The sequence below is a fragment of the Cupressus sempervirens genome, chromosome 4 (assembly GCF_028749045.1).
Source record: "Cupressus sempervirens isolate cs-2001-9-10 chromosome 4, ASM2874904v1, whole genome shotgun sequence".
NCBI classification, from domain to species: domain Eukaryota; kingdom Viridiplantae; phylum Streptophyta; class Pinopsida; order Cupressales; family Cupressaceae; genus Cupressus; species Cupressus sempervirens.
Window position 1 is genome coordinate 777,317,217 of NC_143121.1, and position 10,036 is coordinate 777,327,252.

Here is a 10,036-nt window from a genome sequence, read left to right on the forward strand (position 1 = left end):
TGTACCTAAAAACATCAAAATGGTTAGAAAATTCAATATGTATCCTACAACAACAAATTGTGTTTGTGTGATTTATCTTCACATAAAAAGGTTTACCCATCTCAAAAAATCTTTGACTTATTCGAATTTGAGGATACGTACCAATAAATTTTTGCAAAAAATTGTGTCTGATTTTAGTCCAAAAAATGTTTTACATGTGGGTCATGATTTTGGCTACCAATCCTCCTTCTTACAACATCTCTTTGATTAGGGGAAACACGTGTATTATTTTTTCAAAAATCTTTGATCAATGATTTCAAAGCTTCACTAATTTCTTTATCCTTTTGCGGTAGTCTATAGCTAAATGTCCATAACTCATTTTTTGTTGGATCTTCCAATCTCTCGTGCCTCAACATGGCTCTCCTTAGAGTACCTCTACCAATTTTCAATATTTTTCTTATCTTTCTCATGAGTTGAGCTTTCTTCATTTAGGTACTTTGTCAATGTAAGTACTTGTCTTGTGATATTACTATCTTTGATAGATGATTTAGAACCCACTTTGTCATAAGCACTCATTAGATTCTTTACAATGCTTTTTTCTTGAATCATCCATTGTTCTTAGCCCAAGAATCTTCATGATAGGCCTAAATTTCAAATTTTTCATCATTTCAAAAAATAATTGGCATTGAGCTATAATATTTTAATTCTTCAAAGAATAATCTCCACATACGATTAACTTTTCTTTGACAAGTATGCTTGCTAATATTATCAGGCATTGATTTCAAAATGTTAGTATCAATATCAACCAAATATTTTGGTCTTCTAAAACAAATTTTAGAAGGTGTTTAATCTCTTCCATTCCCTCAAAATTTTGAACATCAACATAAGGTTGATTGTTTTACATACTTTGAACTGAAGATGATGTGCCTTGGCAATAAGATGCAAAAGATGGAATATCACCTACTTGATACGTTGATGTTGTGCCTTCAATATGACATGATGGAGTGTGTACATCGTTAGATCTACAAATTAGTGCCCCTTCAACATGAGAGGATGACATGACTCCAACATTGGAAGATGGTGTAGCTTCACACTTCAATTGTCTTCTTGAGCATAACAGTCTCATTCATTCTCTTTGTCTTTCCAATTCTTCCTCTTTGTTTCTTTCTATCGGTCATTCTTGTTCCTCTTCGAAAGTCAATTCTTCATTATTGCTTTGCAATTTTCTTTGTTCACATAGTAGTTTCATTTTATCTCTTTTAATTGCCAAATCTCTCTCCCTCTCTTCATTTTTTTTAGTTTTTGGTTTCTTCCTTGACATGATGATGATTTCTATATGTCAAATTACTTAAACATCTAAATTACTTACAATTTGTAAATTACAAATCATTCAAATACATATAAAAATTAAAATTATTTCAATGAATACACAATATATATTAAACTACTTGAAAAATTTATAACCATGTCCAAATAAAAATTTATTCAAACATAAAAATTTCAATGAATTCACTATATATTAAACATGTCAAATTATAATCAATTTTTTCTCTATATAACAACAAAAAACATTTAAAATAGACTGCACTAACCTTTTCTATAGAGAGAATATTCAAAAAGTCTTCAAATAGCATATCCAATGATTGAATATGGTGTTTGCTAGCTTCAAATAGAATGAAAGAATGTTCAAAAATCCTTCAAATAGTGTTTGCTAACTTCCAACAACTTGAAACCCATATTTTCTGTCGGAACAACAGAATACACAATAGACAAAAAATATAATATAGATCAAAAGGGACCCAAACTTTCTTTATGACCATTTTTGGGTGTTTTCATATAGTGTGTACAAACTATAGTGCATACACACTATAAAGCACATACGCACTATAGTGCATATACATTATGTGGAAAATAATATCTCCCTATCCCACCATTCCCCCATCCTCCACTCTCTCTCTCTACTCTCTCTCCTCTCCCATCATGTACTCTCTCTCCTCCCCCATCCCCTACTCTCTCTCACTCTCTCTTCTCTCACATCCCCTACTCTCTCTCTCTCTCTCATTGTCCCACTCCTACTCCCTCTCCCACTACCTACTCTCTCTCACTCTCTCACTTCCATCCCCTACTCTCTCTCACTCTCTCTCCTCTCCCATCCCTTACTCTCTCTCCCTCTCTCTCTCCTCTCCCATCCCCTACTCTTTCTTGCTCTCTCTCCTCTCCCATCCCCTACTCTCTCTCTCTCAAACACTCCCATCCCCCCTCTCTTCCTCTCCCACTACTTACTCTCTCTCTCATCCCCTACTCTCTCTCCCCTCTCCTATCCCCTACTCTCTCTCCTCTCCCATCCCCTACTCTCTCTTGCTCTTTCCTATCCCCTACTCTCTCTCTCACTCTCACTCTCCCTCTCCTACTCCTCCCACTGCCTACTCTCTCTCCCGTCCCCTACTCCCTCTCACCCTCTCTCCTCTCCCATCCCCTACTCTCTCTCTCTCTCTCTTACACACACTCCCATCACTCGTCTCTCTCACCCTCTCCCATTTCCTACTCTCTCTCTCCCATCCCCTATTCTCTCTCTCTCTTGGGCTACTCTCTCTCTCCCCCCTCTCCCATCCCCTACTCTCTATCACTCACACACTCTCATCCTCCTCTCTCTCTCCCTCTCCCATCACCTACTCTCTCTCTCCCATCCCCTACTCTCACTCTCTCCTATCCCATTCTCTCTCTCTCTCTCTCTCTGCCACCCTCTAGTCTCTCTCCCACACTCTCACACTCTCTCCTATCCCATACTCTCTCTTACACACAATCCCATCCCTCCCTCTCTCTCCCTCTCCCACCACCTACTCTCTCTCATCTGCTACTCTCTCTCCCCTCTCTCATTTCCTACTCTCTCTTTAATACACACACACTCTCTCATCCCCCCTCTCTCTCCCTCTCCCACTCCCTCTCCCACCACCTACTATCTCTCACTCTCACTCTCTCTCTCCCTCTCTATTCTCTCTCTCCCATCCCCTACTCTTACTCTCTCCCATCCCCTACTCTCTCTCTCTGCCACCCTTACTCTCTCTCACACTCTCTCCCATCCCCTACTCTCACTCTCTCTCTCTCATCCCTTAATCTCTCTTTGCCACCCTTTACTCTCTCTCTCACTCTCACACTCTCTCCCATCCCCTACTCTATCTCTCTCTTACACACATTCCCATCCCCCCTCTCTCTCTCCCTCTCTCACTCCCTCTCAAATTGCCTACTCTCTCTCCCATCCCCTACTCTCTCTCTCTGGCTACTCTCTCTCTCCCCTCTCCCATCCCCTATTCTCTAGATCTCTCACACACACTCCCATCCCCCCTCTCTCCCTCTCCCACTACTTGCTATCTCTCTCTCCCTCTCTACTCTCTCTCTCATATCCCCTACTCTCACTCTCTCTCTCCCATCCCCTACTCTCTCTCTACCACCCCTACTCTCTCTCTCATCTCAAACTCTCTCTCATCCCCTACTCTCTCTACCATCCCCTAGTCTCACTCTCTCTCCCATCCACTACTCTCTATTTGCCACCCCTACTCTCTCACACTCTCTCCCATACCCTACTCTCTCTCTTTCACACACACACACACCCATCCCCCGTCTCTTTCTCTCTCTCCTCTCCTCTCCCATCCCCTACTCTCTCTCTCTCTCTCTCTCTCTCTCTCTCTCTCTCTCTCTCTCTCTCTCTCTCACTCGCTCTCCCTCTCCCACTCCCTCTCCCACTGCCTACTCTCTCTCACTCTCACTCTCTCTCACTCTCACTCTCTCCCTCTCTACTCTCTCTACCATCCCCTACTTTCTCTAATTCTCTCACACTCTCTTCATCCCCTAATCTCTCTCTTACACACATTCCCATCCCCCTCTCTCTCTCCCTCTTCCACTCCCTCTCCCACAACCTACTCTCTCTCTCTCCCCCACCCCCTACTCTCTCTCTCAAGTTACTCTCTCTCTCCCCCTCTCCCATCCCCTACTCTCTCTCTTTCACATACACACACACACACACACACACCCATCCCCCCTCTCTCTCCTCTCCCATCCCCTACTCTCTCTCTCACTCTCCCTCTCCCACTCCCTCTCCCACCACCTACTCTCTCTTTCTCCCCTATCCCCTACTCTCACTCTCTCTCCCATCCCCTACTTTCTCTCTACCACCCCCTACTCTCTCTCTCACTCTCACACTCTCTCCCATCTCCTACTCTTACTCTCTCTCTCCCATCCTATACTCTCACTGCCATCCCTACTCTCTCTCACACTTCCTCTCTCCCATGCCCTACTCTCACACAAAATCTCATCCTCCTCTCACTCTCCCTCTCCCACTCCCGCTCCTACTTCCTACCATCTCTCTCCCATCCTGTACTCTTTCTGCCACCCCTACTCTCTCACACACACACATTTTCTCTCTCTCTCCTATCCCCTACTCTAAATCTCTCTCTCGTCGCATACTCTCTCTGCCACCCTTACTCTCTCCCATCCCCTACTCTCAATCTCTCTCTCCCATCTTGTACTCTCTCTACCACCCCTACTCTCTCTCACATTTCCTCTCTCTCCCCTCTCCCATTCCCTACTCTCTCACTCTCTCACTCTCTCTCTCTCTCTCTCTCTCTCACACACACACACACACACCCATCCCCCCTCTCCCCTCTCTCTCTCTCACTTTCATTCTACCTCTCTCCTTCCCTCTTTATGCACTATTTAGGTCTTAATAGTGCATGTGCACTAAAGCATGCACGCATTATTAAGACTCAAATTTAGAAAGCTTTAAATAGTGCATGCGTGCTATAGTGCAAACCTGTTATAGGGCACATGCACTATTTAAAGCTTTGCATTCTACCAAGCCTAAGGCTTGGTTTTTCCTTGGGGGTCCAACCCAAAGGTTTGGAGTCTATAAACTGGTATGAGATGTGTTTTGATACAAACATACAAAAAATGATTGATTTTTCTTGTTTGCTCTCCTTCAAGTTTTCTCATGGTTGAGCATCGACAAACTCAGGTTACATGACATTGTAGGTCTCTGTGTTAGCTATATAACCATATAATTTATTTTTTATTTGAACTATTTCAAGCCTTTCAACTATAATTTATTTTGAATGTATGTCTATTTTTTGTCAAAAACCAACATGTACTAATTGGGCAGTAGATTATAGCTTGTTCATTGAATTTTACAACAACTTAGTTTTTGAGAAACTAGACTCCATTCTACACACTTTGAAAAAAAGAAGTTTTGATTTTAGATTAGTTTTCAATCATTTTTAGGGGAAGCACACGAATATTTCACATTTTTGGGATGTCTCTAATTAAAAAAATCATTAAAAAAATACACATTATAAAATTACCCAAAAAATTTGGGATAAACTACATCCATGTTAGGTAACTTTTGACCAAAGTGATTAAAGAATTTTAAAAAAAGATTAAAATTTTAGGGGGGCCACACTTTGTATTGTGTTATTTTTTTTTGGAATAAATAGTACCATTTCTTATGGCCCTCTTTTTCGAGGACCTAAAACTAAACCATTTTGAAAAAAAAATAGTAGTTTAGAAACTAGATTCAAAGGACTACTACTTTTGTTTTTGTCATAGCTTAAAATTTTGAGTGTAAATATCTTCAAATTCTTGTTGAAGTTGAGAAATTGCTAATTTCATAAGAAAGATGTCTACTTATACCCCCCTTTTGGCACCACAAATTGGTGCACTTACACCTAGATGAGTTAAATAATTTCAACCTAAGTCATTCAAAACAAGAGAAATAAGGGCTTCCAAACATAACTCTCAATAGAACTTAAGTTAGATTAGCAAAACCCAAATAGGATGAAGAGATGTCAATACTAAAATTAAATTATTCTAAGAAAGTAAACAAGCAATTCCTCTCTCATGCAATGTTGATTAACTTTAAATATACAAATGTGAATATTAATAGAAAGTCAATTGATTAAATGACTTAGATGAAATAGATCTACAAGCAATATCTATGCATAATTGTATATGTATGTGTGTGTGTGCATACATATGCATATGCACATACACATATATATATACATACATGCATACTTATATACATACATGTGCATGCGCACGCACGCACGCGCGCGCATACACACACACACACACACACACACAGATACATATGCAATCAGTCTGATTAAAATAGGAAAATATATTTATGATATGAGATGAAAAGGAGAGAGAATATTGACCTCAAGACATGCAAAGGAGAGTGGTTGTTGTGCTAAAAACTACGATTCTTCCACTGCTACATAAAATACGATAGTGGATCTATGATTCGAATAGAAAACCCTAAAAATATTAGATCTTTAGGTATAGGTTGATTTGAGTGACACCTCCCAATAGGTTTACAAGATGAAAAACATATTCTTTGAGTAGAGAAAATAAGTTGACCCAAACTTTTTGAATTGCAAATGATAGTTTCTAGATCCCAGTTTTGAAATTTTAATAACTTGCTTTTGCAAACAAGCAAAGTTGAATATTATTATTATTATTATTATTATTATTATGTGTGTGTGTGTGCGCGCGCGCGCATGTACATGTACATGTATATATGTGTACACACACACACACACACACACACACACACACATAGAGGTATATGCAGGATCATAGTGGGAAAAACTATGGCCTTAAGTGGCAATGAAAAATCAAGACATCAATGTTAGTGAACTTGATATGAAATCTTGAACTAGTTATGAACCTTATATCGAAAATTTGTAAGAATAGAATATGTAGTAAATTGAACATAGTTTCTAAAATATACTTATCCTTTTCTAATTAAAAAATAATTTAATAGATCAAAATTTAGAATTTTAATGCAAAAGTACCAAAAATTTTAAGAAAAAATGAGAATTAGGTGTATGTCTAACCACCTTTATCACAATCAAATGATAATATTATTTTTTAAGATTGTAGATATAAGAAGTAGACTCATACCCGAATGTGATGCAATTTTTTTGTAATTTTATTACAAGTAAATAATTAATTTTGAAATTTCTACAACAATGTTTTTCAGATTTAAAAAACTCTCATTTTGACCACCTTAACTCATTCAAAACTATTTAGATTAAAATTTTTTTTTTCCCTCTCATAATAGGATAAACATAAAATGTGATACATCTTTTGGATTTTGATAAGGTTATACCATTTGAAAGTTATAACTTTTTTTCAATCAGTATCTAAATCAACACTGTATAGGTAATTCAATTAGTAAATAAGTAATAATTACTTATAGTTGTCATAATTTGACATTAATTATATCAATGGAAAGCCAATAATGTCCTTAAGAAACTCTTTTCTTTAGAAAATTTGGATGAAAAGTGGTTTTTTCATATTGCCACTTTTTGGCCCATCATTATCTTGCACACGCACACACACACACACACACACACACACACACACACACACACACACACACACACACACACACACATCTACATATACATACATACATACATACATACATATATATAGGGTATGTGTGGGATTATGGTGTGCCAAAAAGTGGCAATGTGAAAAAAGTGGAGTTTTAAAATGTCTAAAAGTATTTTAAAATTGACCTTGACTTTTATCCACCCACCTTCATACCAAGGCAAAATGGTTGGGTCAAACCTTGTTGGGTATCTAATCCATTATTGGGTATCCGATATAAGATTGGATATCCAAAACCTACGACAAGGATTTTCAAAAAAAAAAAGAACCCAAGTGCAAAAAAGGTCATTTGTGGCCGCAAAATTGTTTTCTTCTATTTCGAGAATTACATCCGAGAATGGGTATATGATTGAGGTAACTAAATTTTTTTACTTTTTTATGATTTTGAATGAATTCTATTTAAAATAGAAATTGTTGAAAAATAGGTTATTTTGATAGAAATTGTTGATGTGTTTTATTTTAATAAAAAACTTAAAATGTTGTTTTGCAATTTAATAGGTATGGGTGACCTAAATGATATTGATGACATTGAACCATGAAATAATGTTCCTCGAAACCCTCCACTAAATGATCTAGTACCCCCTCAAAACCGTCCACCAAATGATCCCCTACCCCCTCAAAACCCTCCTTGGATTGAAGGTTTAATATAAGAAAGTCTTACTAAACAAAAGGGTTTGCAAACCACATATATCACTACACCTGCATTGGCTCCCATGTTATCCATGTTGAACACCATAGTGGATAATATTCAAACACTTACTGATGAACAAAATGCCACTCTTCACTAGTGTGAGAAAATGCATGCAATGTTTGATGATGTGTTGGACCATAATGAGGTTGTGGCCCTAAACATAAGGTAAAGATGATATGGTTAACCTTTTTGCAGACTTAACAACTAGTAAAACAGTAGAGTAAAAAAATCCCAAATTATCAATTAAATGGTGCACAAATGAGGCTATGCATTAGAACTTTTGGGATCGTCGGTGGATGATTTTTGACAAACCTCCACACCAAAATTTAGAGATGCATTCTATTTCATTAGAAAACTATATGCAAAATTTGTGTTGGGCCTCAAGGTGAACTACATGAGTATGAGGCCCAACATGGGTGTAGGAGGAGGAACTCCTCAAGATAGACCCTTTGCACAATGGAAGAAAAAAGACACTTTTGTCCCCTCTAATGATGTCTCCCCCCCTCCTCTAGCACAGCATCCTAATATCATTACAAAGGCTAGCTCTCATACTATTAGAGTCATTTTTACATTGAGTATCCTATTGATATCCCAAGCTAGGTCAGTGTTGCCTCCCCGTCTTGATGATGTTAGCACAAGTTCATCATCAATGAGCTCATCACATGTTGTGTGCTCCATACTTGCATAATGTGTAAGAATATTTGTTTTGGTCCCATAGGTGATCTTTCTCAGTATCAATTTCTATTTGAGGAGGATGATACACTACACATGCCTAGAGAGACTACACACCTTGATGTGAGAGAGGGGTGACATGCAGAGCCATGGGATGCATCTGTCTTAGTATGTGTATACATTTTTTTGTTATGGCATATGTGATTTAAAGTTAATCTTTATAATAGATTAATTTTAACCCATTCTACCTTATACATGTATGTGATCTTCATTGATGTTTAGTTGATGACTAAGGAGAAGCTCAAACAGGTTGATGATGTCACACTCTCATTTATTTCATATGACCTTGAGACATCTATGGTACATTACATTGTGTTCTCATTATTTTTTCTATTTGATATTGGAACATATATGGTTTCTAATCTTTCTTTTCTCTTGTAAGTATCACTTGTCAGTGGGGGCAAAGTGTGGAGGGTGAGGCACAACCCATTGACAATGGAAAAGTAATTAGGTGCCTTTAAAGTGATTTAATATCAATCCATTTTTATAAAATATTTTTTGTAATAAAATTTTATTTGATTCTTTATTTTACATAGCATGGCTATTGGTGATGAGTCTAGGTAGATTTGGCATTGCTGACCTTTTGGCATTTAAATTTGCAGCGAGAGCCCCATCCTATATATAAGTATCATTTATTTTTTATTTTCCTTATTTTCATCAAAAATTCAAAACTAATATCCATGATATTAACAAATAGGTTTTTATATCTAATAGGAAACACCTAGTGCATAGGAGGCTAGACATCAGAGTTTTGTATCTTTGCTCACACAACCATTATATCTAGAGGAGGAGTCAATAGAGGTAAGTTTTAGTTTGAATTCTTGATTATATGTTATACATCTAGTATGTTATGAATTATAATGTTATAGTTTATGTTGTAGATCTATATGACAACCATACTTGAACATATATAGGTCACAATAAATGAGGTTCAAGCATTGCCACGGACATATGAGAGGACTCCTGACCATCACAGGAGGTTAACGAGAGAGGTATTAATGATGAAAGTTTAAAACTATAAATATTCATTAAAAAAAGGATCATTATGCATTTGAGTATTTCAATGTTAGATACATAGAATCATATAAATGTAGTGGTCTAACTTTGGGTTTTCCTTTTTTGTTTATGTATGAGGCATCTAATCCACCTAGTTCAACAAAGAGACTACATTTTGATGAGCCA